At 43.8% G+C, this 14,634-nt stretch overlaps 1 long non-coding RNA gene across 2 annotated transcripts in view; it reads left to right on the forward strand.

The window, feature by feature from the left end:
* The window catches only part of LOC128825075 (uncharacterized), a 72,574-nt gene that overhangs the window by 34,612 nt on the left and 23,328 nt on the right, over window positions 1-14,634 (forward strand). The window contains exons 2-3 of one of the 2 annotated variants that reach the window (XR_008442589.1): window positions 2,452-2,586; window positions 9,136-9,647. This is a non-coding gene — a long non-coding RNA (uncharacterized LOC128825075). Of the gene's footprint in view, window positions 1-2,451; window positions 2,587-9,135; window positions 9,648-14,634 lie in introns of those variants that run through there. The other variant, XR_008442590.1, reaches the window with a different exon arrangement.

The following is a 14,634-nucleotide window of genomic DNA, read 5'->3' on the forward strand; positions in this document are numbered from 1 at the left end:
CAACACATTACAATATCACGCAAGAGGCCTCAGTGAGGATCAAGGCCCAGTCACTGTCTTGGGTGCTGAACAGACATACAGTAAAAGACAATCCTAGCCCAAAAGAGTTACAATCTAAATGAAGATAAGATGTAACAAGTAGCGTAGCACCCAATGGATGGGCTGCAGGAGAGGAAAATGAGAGTAACAATAATCTGAATACATGGTTATGTAGACTAGCTGTGGACATCATTTGCAGGTCTGCATTTTTGAAAATTATTTTTCAATCAGAGCCAATAAATGAGTCCCCAACATCTCACCTGTTTTGTTAGTAATATATCTATTGTGCGATGTAATTCTGTAATATTTAATTTAAGGACTGTAGGACTTTTTTGCTTGCTTGCTTGTTTATTTATTTATTTATTTTTGTGCAGTTTTGTGCAGAGGAACTTGTAATTCTAAAGGTAAAATCAGTTTGCACTGCCAGTTCTGATTAACTGGGAGCATGGCCTGAAAAACATTCTGGATTTTCTTTATGTAGCTGTGGCCAATCCTGCAGTTATTTTGTGTGTCAAACTCATGCTGACTCCAGGAGCTATGCTGTATGGTTGGGCTATATTATTAAATCAGAATTTCTGTTTTACAAAGAAAGCAAATGGGAATTGCATAACTAGTATTGTTTTAGCTATTTATTCTAGTTTCCCTTAAGTACATAGATCTTTGGAGCAAACTCTTGAGTATAAACGAACACATCATCATCTTGGCTCTCCACGGTGTTTCTTGAGACCTGTAAATATTGAAACTTCACTTTGGGATCTGCAGCCACAGCAAAAGTACAACAGCATATTGGATGCTGAGCCAAGTGCTGGGGTTTAATTATCTGTTATTAGCATGTCCAAGTTTGCTTTGCATTTTAATTGCAGCACAAACAGGGGCCTCATGGCTAGTGGATTTGTTATAAACAGCATTAAAATGGGAATAATAGAATTGTAAAATACATCAATTAGTGAGATACTTGCATTGAGCAGCCTAATTGTGAGGTTTCCCTGTAGCTATGAGGCACTGGAGTTTGTTTATTTGAGTTTGGCCCCATATGCTTTATTGTTCTTGGCAGATTAGGTGCTAATAATGTCAATATCTGCACAAGATTCTTTCAAAGATAGAGCTTGTTTTATTAATATGCCAGATTCAGATTCCAGGCAGGTTTTGTTGCTGTTGTTATTGGTAACTGGTTTTGTTTTCTCTCTTGTCCATACAAAGAAAATAAATGGGAAAGGAGGTGGGCACAGCTACCACTAACACGGGTTGACAACTCAGCTGGTATCTTTCACTTACTGGGGATCTTCTGCAGAGATAAAATATTTGGCTCCGCTCTAGAAACTGATTAGCCCTTGGATACTTCTTGTGTGGAGGCTGCAGGTGGCTCATTATCTTTTCTCTCTTCATATTGTTCTATGAAGAATGAGCTTAATTTAAAAAAAAAGTATTTGGCTATTGACAGTTCCCATTGTGTTAGGGACATTTGGGGATGCTCCCCAGCCACCTGCAAAAGGCCTCTATCCTGATGACCAATGATGATCACTGCGCCAGGGTCTAAAGGGCCAAGGAAGATTATTCATGTGCCACTGGAATGGCTTCCTACCCCATGGCAGCTGTACTCTTCGCTTCTATCACACAGCCAAGCTGTGACAGTCCAGAAGCTAGTGTCAATGATTGGAATCTTACTCTGTTCCCACCTGGTAGCACCTGGCCACTCCTGACACCGAACTGAACTGTTGGAATGATTCTCTTTCTGACTCATTTTAAACAAACCAAAAAAAAAAAAAAGAAAAGAAAAGAAAAGAAAAGTGCTTACTTTTACTAACTGGAAAATGGAAATGCCATTTCCAATGCTGAAGGAAATTGTTTTGAAGTGTGATACTCATGATCTCTACAGCCAACACTTGCAATATTCCTTTTGTGTAATAATGCTGCCAACTGCTCAGCTCTTTAAAGGAAATACTCTCATTACAGAATAAAATCCTTTAAATGTATTTCTTAAAACTAATGAAAATAAGGGGGGGGGGGAAGTACTTATTTTCCCAGCAGGGAACTCTGAATTGAAACTCTTAGACACTCGTTTGGCAAAAATTGCTGGCTTAAGTTGGACAGCCTATGAATTATGTGCGAGGACTCCAAGGGCTGGCATGCAGTTGCACTGATGTTATTCTGCACCGCTGAACAGCTTTGTGCTGAGGCAGAATAATAGTGCTAAAACCCACTACCACCTATGTATCTATAATCAAAGTTAGACACAGGCTCAATTCAGTTCGGGTGGGATCTACATGGGCTCCAGTGGAATTGTGCCCCCTTATGCCAGGGCTGAATTTGTTCCATTGGTATTAGTAAGGACAGCTCATACTGTACCTAATTGGAATCATATTTCTCCTTGAACACGGAAATTTGCTTTATAACTGACTCGTTTACATTTAGAAAATGGGAAGGAGAAAAGAAGCAACTGAAGACTCCAACTGAGGCTCCAACCTGCAGCATTGCCGACTTTGCCAGATCCCTTCTAAAGATTCATTCAGCATTCTTTGGAGCATCAAGTCTTGGCCAGCCCTGGAGGTAAGATATCAGGGCAGCTGGACTGAGCTGGCATGACGGCATCCAGGTTGCCATGTTTTCAGCATTTGGGGGTGAATGTCCTTTGTTGGTGAATTCCCTCCATATCTCCACAGTGGTTAGTTTTAGACTGTGGTGGTTAGAGGGAAAGCTCAATTTCTTCTACATTTTCAAGTTATGGCCTTGCTGGTTTTCTTCTCCCTGTTCCTGGTATTGTGCCGTGATTGATCTTCTGCTGTTTGGCTTTATTACTGTGCACAGATTTCAAATAGCTTAATGCTGCTAAGCATTCTGCAGTCAGCCAAGACAAGCTTTACTCCTAGTATTGACTAGAGAGATGAAGAATTTAGCAGAACACTGTCAGCTTTGGCCTCCTTATTGTCAGGCCAGCTTCTGTGTCCACTGAGTATATGCATCTGTGATAGGCTGCAATCACCCCCAAATGACACTTTGACTCCAGGCACAGACACCTGATAGAGAATTTATTCAGCACTAAAGCAAAGCAATAACCAACCTAGACTAATGAAAAGTAGTTTGCCTGTATCAGGCTTAGTGATTTGCTGCCTTTTCACCTTCGACTTAGCATTTAAATGTTCTCCAATTCACTGCAGTTAGTTTCACTTCAAACTGGCACACAAAGCAGCTAAGGCTGACTTAGAAACATCCACAGACTGCTTCAAAACACCCACAGACTACTTTGGCCCTGAGTAGCAGCAACTGGTCTGAGATTCCTCTTCAGAGGAAGTTATTACTCATGCCTGTTCACCACAAATGAAATGAGATTTGTTCAAAACTTTAATGCAGAATAGTCCATGAGCTATTTCGTGTGTGTGTGTGTAAGAGAGAGAGAGAGAGAGAGAGAGATTAACAACAGCTTTTATGTACCACAGAACTGCACGATTCAGTGGACTTGTAATTTTCTAAGTCAACTTTATGTACAACCATTCTTCTGTTTCCAAAGGCAGCAGCTGAAGGTATGAGAGCTTCCCAAACACAGCTGGGTCTGTTATCTTGCATTGAAGCCTGAGTGGTTACATACAAGTCAGCAGCCCTCTCTGTCTGCACTTGCAGCTTAGGGATAGGCTGTCTTTCTGTGTGTTCAGTCTTATGTTTATTCCTTGAGACGAAAGTGGCTAATCATCAGGGCCAGCTCTACACAGGGCCGGCTCCAGGGTTTTGGCCGCCCCAAGCAGCCAAAACAAAACAAAAAAAAAGCCACGATCACGATCTGCGGCGGCAATTCGGCGGGAGGTCCTTCACTCCCAGGCGGAGTGAGGGACCGTCCGCCGAATTTCCGCCGAATACCTGGACCTGCCGCCCCTCTCCGGAGCGGCCGCCCCAAGCACCTGCTTGAGAAGCTGGTGCCTGGAGCCGGCCCTGGCTCTACCATTTTTGCCGCCCTAAGCAAAATCTGAATACATGGTTTTGTAGACTAGCTGTGGACATCATTTGCAGGTCTGCATTTTTGAAAATTATTTCTCAATCAGAGCCAATAAATGAGTCCCCAACATCTCACCTGTTTTGTTAGTAATATATCTATTGTGCGATGTAATTCTGTAATATTAAAAAAAAAAAAAAAGGCCGCTCCGACTCCGAATGGATGGAGTGCTGCCCATTAGCATGGGCCGCCCCAGGCACGTGCTTCCTCCGCTGGTGCCTGGAGCCGGCCCTGCTAATCATACTTGTTGCTAGTTACTGCAGTCAGTTACTTAATCAGCAATGAAAATAGTTAACAATCAACAAGATTTTTTTTCCCTACAAACTGTAACTTCTTAGTCAACATAATAATGAACCTAAAATAACCAGCAGCAGGCAAGAATGGCTGATATTTCCCTACTCTGAGAGTAACAGTAGTTGTAATGTTCCATGGCTGCAAACATTCCCAGATGCCATAGTCATCAGTTAACTGCAAACAGACAGCATGTGGAAGAGAACTCCTGAACTTGGATTCTGAAACCAGGGCCCATTCCCAGTGAGGATTTCCCAAAATTTATCCAGTAGAGGGTAATGATATACATATCACAAAGTGCCATACCGTCGAGGGCAGTGGCACAGACACACATACCAGTATGTTAGAGCATGCCCTTTGATGTAATGGGACAATGGCACGTGGCTTGCTTTTTAAGGTCCTATCAGATTGCTCTGTATTATTTGATCATGGGCTCTGGTAGGAGATAGGATGGCACAATATATGCAGCCTTATTCATCAGGTTGCACTGTTTGCAAGAAGCCGGGATAAGCAGGGATGATGCCCATTAAGCTAAACATAGCCATACATCAGAAACATCAAAGTATCCCCAAAGCGTCACTTGGAGAAGGAAATCCCAAAAAAATGGGGACCAGAGTGGAGAATTAGGAAATGCAGACAAGGGGGGAAATAAAAACCAGAAAGCAAGAATTCAGAGTCAGAACCCTTTGAACCAATCAACGTAGAAGCTGACACAATTAAGATGAATAACTGGAAAAGAAGTGCTGCGAATCCATACTGCTCCTCCCACCACAAATGATGTCTCTGCTAGATGCCTGTTAACACCTCATAACAGCCACCCACCAACAAAAGAAACAAACTTTAAAGAAGATATCAAAGGAGGGCATTAAAATTCCCAATGGGAAACAGACTCCACATCCCGTTCATGGTGACAGGAGACACATTGGAGATATTTGCAGCCTTGAACACAGATGATGAAGGCAAAGAACTGAAACTGCCAAGTTCCTGACCATGGTGTTCATTGAGGAGAGAAATTAAGTCCCATCGAACTTCTCCAGACACAAGGTGGGTCAGTATTGCAGGATTTGGAGGGGGAGGGGAGTTCATAAAGCCCTGCATTTCATGAGTACCAGATGCTTAAACAACCCACAAAGAATTCCAACAGGATACCTGCTGTCTGCAGACAGGGGATAGGCTAACTAAAAAAAGAAAACAACAACAGAGGCTGCATTGTTCTGGCTTTCTGACTTTATGCAGCATAACACAGCATGTTACAAAACAGGCTGGCTAACGCAGACAAGAAAAAATGCTTCATTTCTATCCACAGTCAGGGATAGGTAGGGACCTATCTGAGCCTTCTTGGCGCTAAAAGGAAAGTGGTCTGCATGGAGCTGAAAGCGTGATGTGTAGAACAGCCAGTACACAATCATTCTCATCTGTTCCAGGTTCTGTTACTCACACCCCCAGGGTATATACTGCAGTGGGGCAAGTAGTGCTTGGGGCTTATTAGTATTTCCACTCTGCATCAAGTGTTTTCTACAGATCATAAGTCATCCATTTTAACTGATTCTGGGCGGGATTTGGCATTCAAGCCCTCTGCCAAAGAAATTAAAGAAGAGAGAGTGCTCAGCCTGGCCATGGAATGTCCATTCAGAGCCGTCTAAGCTCATCATGAGGCAGCTTGTGCAATACAATTAGGTCTGTGACTCATAAGCCAAGCTCTTTGGCCTTGTCTGCACTAGGATTCTCAGAGACTGGAAGCTGTAGTGTAGACAAGGCTCAGGCATTTTTACCACATGTCTAACACTGCTGAGAGCAGGGGTCTGTTTTTGAGCCCATATGAGTCTTGTCTACACTGTAGCTTCCACTGGTGCTATCACTGGGAGAGCTGTATGTGTTTGCAGTTATATGTCCAAAAATCCTAGTGAAAACTGATGCTGCTGTGTAGGCGGCATGAAAAGGAAGGATACATGTGTGTAAACTAGGAGTAATGTGGCATCGCTGTCTAGTCTGCACATAGCTCTGGGATGCATGTTTACTGACCTATGATTTATAGGCATATGGGAGTTATTCAGCAATATAAATCACAGTTCTCCCAGCGAATCATGCTGGGCAAATTCATGTTCATATAAACTCATGTGACAGTAATAAGTGAACTGAAAGATCGGGTTGCTGACTTACAGAAAGGGTAAGTCCAGTTACAAGGGGTGCTGAGTGGGCTACAGTGCAGAGCCCAGACAATGCAATGTGATTTCTCTAGGGCCTGCAATCCTCTGCAGAAGACACAGCTGCAAATGCAAATGTTAAGACTGCCTGAGCTGTGAAAACTGGTTTAAAACGTTGGCTTTACATACACTTGCAATAGTGTTTTCTGGTTAATAAATGACATATTGTATGCACATCACTAGGTAATACAAACCACATCAACTTGATTTTCTATGCAGTAGCAGCACTAGGATGGAACAGACGCAGCTGAGTGGAGCGTTCCTGGAGAAATATCTTTAAAGCTCTGTACTATTGGTAGCATCTGCTATGGGTCAGGACAAGAAAGTGTTTCCTACACTGATGTTTCTATCTCGTTTTCCTGGCTTGTGCAGACAGTTCTGGAAGACTTGCTGCACCTCTCCCCCAAGTCTAGTAGTGCTGCTCCCAGGCTGGTCCCCTCCAGTGCAGGGCCATTTTTAATAAAATGCGAATACCCACATCAGCTCTTTTGAGAATGTTCCAACTTTAAAAAATTGAAAAGATGGTCCCTGTCTATCTTTTGGGCACACAGGATGAACTGTGCCAGCTGGGACAGCCCCACAGGCGGGGGATCTCAGGGAGTGGAGAGTTCAGATGTGATGTACTTAAAGAATGGAAGCATCTAATGTCAGCAGCTCTTGCTTCAATTTTGTGAAACAGCCTGCAAATGAGGTAGGGGCTCTTAGCTCTGGTCTACACTTCAGGGTTAGGTCAAATTTAGCCGCATTAGGTCGATTTTATAATGAATGTGTCTACACAAACATCCCCATTCCGTCAACCTAAAGGGCTCTTAAAATTGACTTCTGTACTCCTCCCCGGCGAGGGGAGTAGCGCGAAAATCGACCTTGCTGGGTCAAATTTGTGGTAGTGCAGACACAAATCGATGTTATTGGTAGGGTGACCAGTAAGCAAATGTGAAAAATCGGTACAGGTGGTGGGGGTAATAGGAGCCTATATAAGAAAAAGACGCAAAAATTGGGACTGTCCCAATAAAATCGGGACATCTGGTCACCCGAGTTATTGGCCTCCGGGAGCTATCCCAGAGTACTCCAATGTGACCGCTCTGGACAGCACTTTCAACTCTGACGCACTAGCCAGATACACAGGAAAAGCCCCGGGAACTTCTGAATTTCATTTCCTGTTTGGTCAGCGTGGCGAGCTCAGCAGCACAGTTGACCACGCAGTCCCCCCAGAATCGCAAATGAGCTCAGCATGGAGCGAACAGGAGACACTGGATCTGATTGCTGTATGGGGAGAAGAATCTGTGCAGGCAGAACTCTGATCAAAAAGAAGAAATGCTGATATATATGCCAAAATTGCACAGGGCATGATGGACACACACGTGAAAGTCAAGGAGCTCAGGCAAGCCTACCAAAAGACAATGGTGGCAAACGGTCGCTCTGGGTAAGAGCCCCATACATGCCGCTTCTGTGATCAGCTGCAGGGCATTCTAGGGGGGGACCCTACCACTACCCCACCACTGTCCGTGGACACCTGCAAGGGAGGAGTCTCACGCAACATGGAGGAGGATTTTGTGGATGAGGAAGAAGAGGAGGAGGAGAATGCGCAGCAGGCAAGCGGTGAATCCGTTCTCCCCAGCAGCCAGGATCTTTTCATCACCCTGGAGCCAATACTCTCCCAAGGTGGGATCCCCGAGAGAAGGAACCTCTGGTGAGTGCACATTTGTAACTACAGTACAGGGTTTAAAAACAATAGTGTTTAATGTTTGATTTGCCTTGAAGACTTGGGATACATTTGCGGCGAATACAGCTACTGAAAAAGTCTGTTAACGTGTCTGGGGATGGAGTGGGAATCCTCCAGGAACATCTCCATGAAGCTCTCCTGGAGGTACTCTGAAAGCCTTTGCGGAAGGTTTCTGGGGAGGGCTGCCTTATTTCGTCCTCCATGGTAGGACACTTTACTATGCCAAGCCAGTAGCAAATAGTCTGAAATCATTGCAGCACAAAGCATGGCAGCGAATGGTCCTGGGTTTTGGTCGCATTCAAGCAACATTCGGTCTATATCTTTCTATGTTAGCCTCAGGAGAGTGATATCATTCATGGTCACCTGGTTGATATAGGGGATTTTTTGTAAGGGAACAGTAAAAGGACCCTGTTCATGCCTGTCTGTTTGCCCTTGGCTAAAAGGGATCATCCCTGAGAATGGCCATGCGGCGGGGGAAGGGGTGAAGGGATCATCCCAAATAGCCACGCGGAGGGATGTGGGGAGGTGTGTGCTGCACATCCACCCAAAAACCACAGCCCTTCCTTTTAAATGGCAAACCCGCCCGGCATTGCTTGCTATGGGAAAGGAGGGCGCTGCAGTTTGAAAACATTCCCACATGTTACAAAGGCGTTAGAAGCCAAACCCGCATACCCTTTGGCTTACCATGGCTGCCTGGAAACCGAATTCTGTTGCCCAGCCGTGTGTGATGTGTCACCATACCAGCAGGCGCTCAATATAAAAGGCAAAATTGACCTTGTACCTAAAGCACATGTGCTGTCTGCTGTGAATTGCTTGATTCACTTTAAAAGAGTCTCCCTTTTGTTCTCAGAAATGTATCATCTTAAATTTTACTCTCCCTTTTTATCCCCCCACAGGTGCAAAGGTTTCTACGCTCCCCCTATCATCTCCATCCCAGAGGTTATCGCAGATTAGAAGGCAAAAAAAACGCACTTGCGATGACATGTTTTCCGAGCTCATGCAGTCCTCCCGCACCGATAGGGCACAGCTGAATGCATGGAGGCATTCAGTGGCAGAATCCAGGAAAGAATAATAAGTGAGCGCGATGAGAAGAGGCAGGATGCAATGCTGAGGCTAATAGAGGAGCAAACGGACATGCTCTGGCATCTGGTGGAGCTGCAGGAAAACCAACAAGAGCACAGGCTGCCGCTGCATCCACTGTACAACCACCTGCCCTCCTCTCCAAGTTCCATATCCTCCTCACCCAGACACCCAAGAATGCAAGGGGGGAGGCTCCGGGCACCCAGCCATTCACTCCAGAGGATGGCCCAAGCAACAGAAGGCTGTCATTCAAACAGTTTTGATTTGTAGTCTGGCTACAATAAGCAATGTGGCCTTGTCCTTCCCTCCTCCCCATCTCCCTTCCTCCCCCACCCCACCCTACCCCACCCACGCTACCTTATCAGTTATCTCCCTTTTTTTTTTAATTAATAAAGAAAGAATGCATGGTTTCAAAACAATAGTGACTTTATTTCCTTTGCCAGCTGTGATCGAAGGGGGGAGGGTGGTTGGCTTACAGGGAATTAAAATCAACAAAGGGGGCGGGTTTGCATCAAGGAGAAACACAGACAACTGTCACACTGTAGCCTGGCCAATCATGAAACTGGTTTTCAAAGCCTCTCTGATGTGCATCGCACCTATCTGTGCTCTTCTAATCGCCCTGGTGTCTGGCTGTTAAAAATTGATAGCCAGGCGATTTGCCTCAACCTCCTACCCCGTCATAAACGTCTCCCCCTTACTCTCACAGATATTATGGAGCACGCAGCAAGCAGTAATAACAATGGAAATATTGGTTGTGCTGAGGTCTAACCTAGTCAGCAAACAGCACCAGCGAGCTTTTAAATGTCCAAAGGCACATTCTACCACCATTTTGCACTTGCTCAGTCTATAGTTGAACTGCTCCTTACTACTGTCCAGGCTGCCTGTGTATGGCTTCATGAGCCATGGGAGCAAAGGGTAGGCTGGGTCTCCAAGGATAACTATTGGCATTTCAACATCCCCAACAGTAATTTTCTGGTCTGAGAAGTAAGTCCCTTCCTGCAGCTGTTCAAACAGACCAGAGTTCCTAAAGATGCGAGCGTCATGCACCTTTCCCGGCCATCCCACGTTGATGTCAGTGAAACGTCCCTTGTGATCCACCAGTGCTTGCAGCACCATTGAGAAGTACCCCTTGCGGTTTATGTACTGGTTGGCAAGGTGGTCCGGTGCCAAGATAGGGATATGTGTTCCATCTATCGCCCCACCACAGGTAGGGAAACCCACTGCAGCAAAGCCATCCACTATGACCTGCACATTTCCCAGAGTCACTACCCTTGATAGCAGAACGTCAGTGATTCCATTGGCTACTTGAATTACAGCAGTCCCCACAGTAGATTTGCCCACTCCAATTTGATTCCCGACTGACTGGTAGCAGTCAGGCGTTGCAAGCTTCCACAGGGCTATCGCCACTTGCTTCTCAACTGTCAGGGCAGCTCTCATCTTGGTATTCCTGCACTTCAGGCCAGGGGAAAACAACTCACAGAGTTCCAGGAAAGTGCCCTTACACATGCAAAAGTTTCGCAGCCACTGGGAATCATCCCATACCTGCAACACTATGCGGTCCCACCAGTCTGTGCTTGTTTGCCGGGCCCAGAATCGGCATTCCACTGTATCAACCAGCCCCACTGCCGCCATGATGTCCCAATGGCCACAGCCCAAGTTTTCAGGAACATCTGTGTCCATGTCCTCCTCACAATCGACCTTGTGCTGCCGTCTCTTAGCCAGGTTCTGCACATACTGCAGTATAATGCGTGAGGTGTATACAATGCTCACAACAGCAGCAGTGAGCTGAGCGGGCTCCAAGCTTGCCGTGCTATGGCGTCTGCATGGGTGACCCAGGAAAAAAGGTGCAAAATGATAGTCTGCAGTTGCTTTCACGGAGGGAGGGAGGGGAGATTGACGACATGTACCCAAAACCACCCGCGACAATGTTTTTGCCCCATCAGCCATTGGGAGCTTAACCCAGAATTCCAATGGGCAGCAGAGACTGCAGGAACTGTGGGATAGCTTCCCACAGTGCACCGCTCTGTGAATCGATGCTAGACACGGTAGTGAGGATGCACTCTGCCAACTTAATGCGCTTAGTGGGGACACACACAATCGACTGTATAAAATTGATTTATAAAAATTGACTTCTATAAAATCAACCTAATTTCATAGCGTAGACATACTACTCACCCTGTGATGGTAACTGAGGGTAACAGCAAGGCCTGCTCTTTACATAGCCTGAACCCAGCCGACACACCTGGCCCATCCCCTGCCCAAGGTGAGAGCAGCAGGTAGGTTTCCCTGGAGAGGGCTGAGTTTCTGAACCCTTTCTAGGGGGATGGGGTCCTGCACATTCCTAGGGTCACAGAGGAGCATCTATTCTCTTCTCAGAGGTTTTTTTTGGGGGGGACAGGAGGGTATTTGTTTGTTTTACAGTTGTGGGTCACAAATGCCATTTAATTATTTATTCCTGAATTTATTAATTGGCTTGTAATAATTCCCCTAAATTGTCAGTGTGCAGGTTGCTATTGCTATATGGTCAAAGCCCAGATTCCTGGGTTTGGGACCTGATTAATTTCTGCTTTGCATCTTGTGAAGTCAGCTATACCAGTGCAAATCCAGTATGATCTGCCACTATTTTGATGGGTAACAGTACACCCGTGTGGCATTGGTGCAAACAACTAGAGGAGGTACAGGGCAATGGAAAATCAAAAGTCACTAACATTTAACCAAAGTCAAAAATATGTAAAACTTTATGGTCAGATTAGGGCTCCGTCCTTCCAATTGCTAATCAACAATGCTCATGTGGAATTAGCTCTTTAGATTTTGGCAGAAAATTGAAAACTGCAATTATTTTAGGAAGGGTTTAGCACTCACATGCCAAGCTCTAAGTACCAGGCCTGATATGGATTGTATCTCAGAATAGGGTTCTGCACAATATGCAGAAATTTGGAGACAGAAATCTGAGATGTTACTGATGCTGATTCCATTGCTTTTATTCTCTTGTTTCTTCATTTATGCCTTAATAGTTTTAAACTGAGACCCTCATTTTTCTTCCTGATGTTGAGTGCTTTTTTATAGTGGTGGTTTTCTTTTTTTGTGCTCTACATCTCCTGCTGTGATTTATTTAAATAATTTATTTTAAGGGTGGGTTTCAGATTTTTCAGGTTATGATCAAAAGAATTGTTTTAATACATTATTAACAAGGCAACTTTCCTCATCATTTCATGGGGAGGTGAAAATGTCTTTTCAGGGCTTTCTGTGGTTTTGAAACTGATGTGGTCCGAGTATATTTCTTTCCCCCTGTAAACCAAATTTTGTGTTTTCAGTTCTCACAGTAGCACAAGAACACTGATATTTGTAGATCATTGGTGAAAAAGCATAGCTAGGCCTGTCCTATAATGTTAAAATACCCGGAGAGCTTGGAACAATGACAACTAATCTGAACGCTCTAACCCAATGATATATTATATCAAATGAACCTTGGTGTACGAAGTTAGTGTCTGACCTTGCAAGCTGTTCCTGGGGGCAGCTTTCAATGCACATACGGAGCAATTTGCTGGATTGGGACTCAGTCTCTGATGCAACAGAAAAACTGCCCATTTAGTTTGGGATACTGCAGGGCCAGCCCCAGAAACTCAAAAGGGAGAGCATATTTTTTAATCTCAGTCCAACTGCTGCATATTTTTGAGTTTTCTATTTCAAGTGAGCAGAAAATGAAATTTACAGTCCTGTAATTCTTCAAGACAGGTTATTTGCATATTATTAAGTTAGTGTTTTACATGTGTGGGAAATTTTACATTTCAGCAGAGAGATACTCCCAGTAAATCTGTTGCAGCACTATTCTTCAGGAATACACCACTCCATTCATCTCCAAGTTGTCTCTTGTTAATCCTAAATTTAAAAAAATAAAATAATATCTGCGCATTGGTACAAGTCTAGCAAATAATTATATACATATCAAATATTTATTGTTTGCTCATAAAAAGGAAAGTCACAATGATAAGATAGAAAAGTTTTACAATGTAACAAAACTATATATATAAAATTTTATGGCACTAATCAAGAACAGGAAAGTATTGAGTTCCACAACACCTTTAAATTTTAAACCAACCCACATTGCAAAATCCCTAGAGCAAAACTTAAATAATATATTATAAAGGTATAAATTTCATTCTGTCTCTCCCCAAAAAGTCAATGTTGTGTCTTGTGTGCTGTTGTGAAGACCAACCTGGGTTGCCAACAGACTGCAACAGGGATGCCAGCAAAAACAAAACAAACAAAACCCATTTATGATCCAGCTATAGACTTCTCTTTATTGTACTTATAAAATATACATAGCTTTTTATTGAATTGCCTACTGTCGAAATCTGCAAGAATTTTATTGCTTTTTACTGTACTGGAGAGGAATAAAGCAGCAGCTTCTGTGTAATTTCATAAGAAGCAAGGACAGTAAATTTAATTTTGCTGGATATGGGGTCGATGATAAAAAGTAATGCATTGAACTAAAAATTAGTGGTATCAGTGATAAGAAGTTTTCCAATATACACATCAGTGTCTCTTCCCCTCATTTGGGATTTCCAGGGTTTGTTTAAAAAGCATTTTGGGGATTATTCATGTCTGATCGCTTTTTGCATGGCAGCGCACTGTCTGAGCTATTTTAAGCTACACATTCATGTATTCCCCACTGTAAGTATTTTAGGCTGTTCCTATACTAAATGGGTTTTTTTTACAGCCATATCGCCTTTCCTTCACCTTGAAGTGGGATGTAGTTGGCTATGCAACGTGATGAGAATAAATGGGACTCAGACGTTTAACAATATCCTTTCCTTTCCTCTGAACTGAAATAGGGATCAACCTATGAAAACCCAAAATTCCCACCACTGAAGCCACTAGTCTGGAACATGAAAAGGAGGGTATTTTTAAAGCAAAATGTGTAGCTTAGCAGCTTTTCAACAAGAAGTGCAGTGGGCTGCTGTTGGCCATATTTCTAACCTCAGGAACCCTTCTGACTGTTGTTTCCCAACTTCATGCATATCCCAGTGGAAGTATGGGCTAACATATGTAGAGGTGAGGCTGTTTGTCTTGTAAGTAAAATAAACTTATGTGAATTTTTTATTTAAAAATAAATCTAGTGTAAGATAATGTGCGAGGTAACAAAGTCAGTGTACTAAATGCTTGAGCCGGGGGAAGGAAAACAGCCATTTTATTATTGTACATTTTCTGGTTGCATGGGGGTTTAAGAGGTATCTTCTCTAAAGTGCTGATAAGGATCTGCTGTATCTTTAGCCCCATTCATCAGGAAAGTTCCCAAAGCACTTTACAGACTC

Source organism: Malaclemys terrapin, chromosome 17 (genome assembly GCF_027887155.1).
Source record: "Malaclemys terrapin pileata isolate rMalTer1 chromosome 17, rMalTer1.hap1, whole genome shotgun sequence".
Lineage (NCBI taxonomy): Eukaryota > Metazoa > Chordata > Testudines > Emydidae > Malaclemys > Malaclemys terrapin.